The sequence below is a fragment of the Fukomys damarensis genome, unplaced genomic scaffold, assembly GCF_012274545.1.
Source record: "Fukomys damarensis isolate Sample0158 unplaced genomic scaffold, DMR_v1.0_HiC HiC_scaffold_37, whole genome shotgun sequence".
NCBI classification, from domain to species: Eukaryota; Metazoa; Chordata; class Mammalia; order Rodentia; family Bathyergidae; genus Fukomys; species Fukomys damarensis.
In genome coordinates, this window is record NW_022900949.1 from 68,201,288 (window position 1) to 68,202,107 (window position 820).

An 820-nucleotide genomic window follows, 5' to 3' on the forward strand; every position below is an offset into this window, starting at 1 on the left:
TATATATATATATATAGAGAGAGAGAGAGAGAGAGAGCGAGCTAAATCTCTGGCCCTCAAAATACATTTGTGTTTCATTTTAACCCAACACAGAGATGCCAAGCAGCCACATAGATTATGTGTCTTCAAATGAGGTTAGGATGGTAGAAAACTAGAGAAATTGAAATTTTTAAAAAATATCTTTAGGACTAAGTGAACTGAGTTCTTCTCTTGGAGCATTTACAGGCAAACTAAATTCGGTGGGCCAAATCTGGTCTATTACCTTTTTTTTTTTAATGGTACAGGAGATAAAAATTATTTTTGCTGTTTTGAGTTGTTGAAAAAACGGTGAATAATATTTAGTGACATAAAAATCATATAAATTGTGCAAAATTCACATTCCAATTTAAGAATATTTAGTAACATCTGAAAATTATGTGAAACTCAAATTCTGATGCCCATAAATACATTTTGATTTGGAACAAAACCGTGCCATTTCATTTATGGATTGCCTATGACTGATTTCATGCTAAAGAGCAGAGTTGAGTATTTACAATAAGACCGTTTGATCTCAAAGAACTAAAATATTTACTCTCTGGAACTTTAGAGAAAATGTTTGACCTGACTTTAGAGCCTAAGATTTCCCACACAGGATCAGAGCCAAGTTGCTTTTACCAAGCCCATTATATGAACTCTTTCTCATGAATATTACCAGCTAACTTCTGTTGATCTTGCCCTAGATACTAGGCTCTGTGCTAGAGGTTTCCATCCATTGTCTTCTTTAATTCTCACAACCTAGTCAGGCCGATAATATCACAATGTTTTTTTTTTCCAAGGTCAT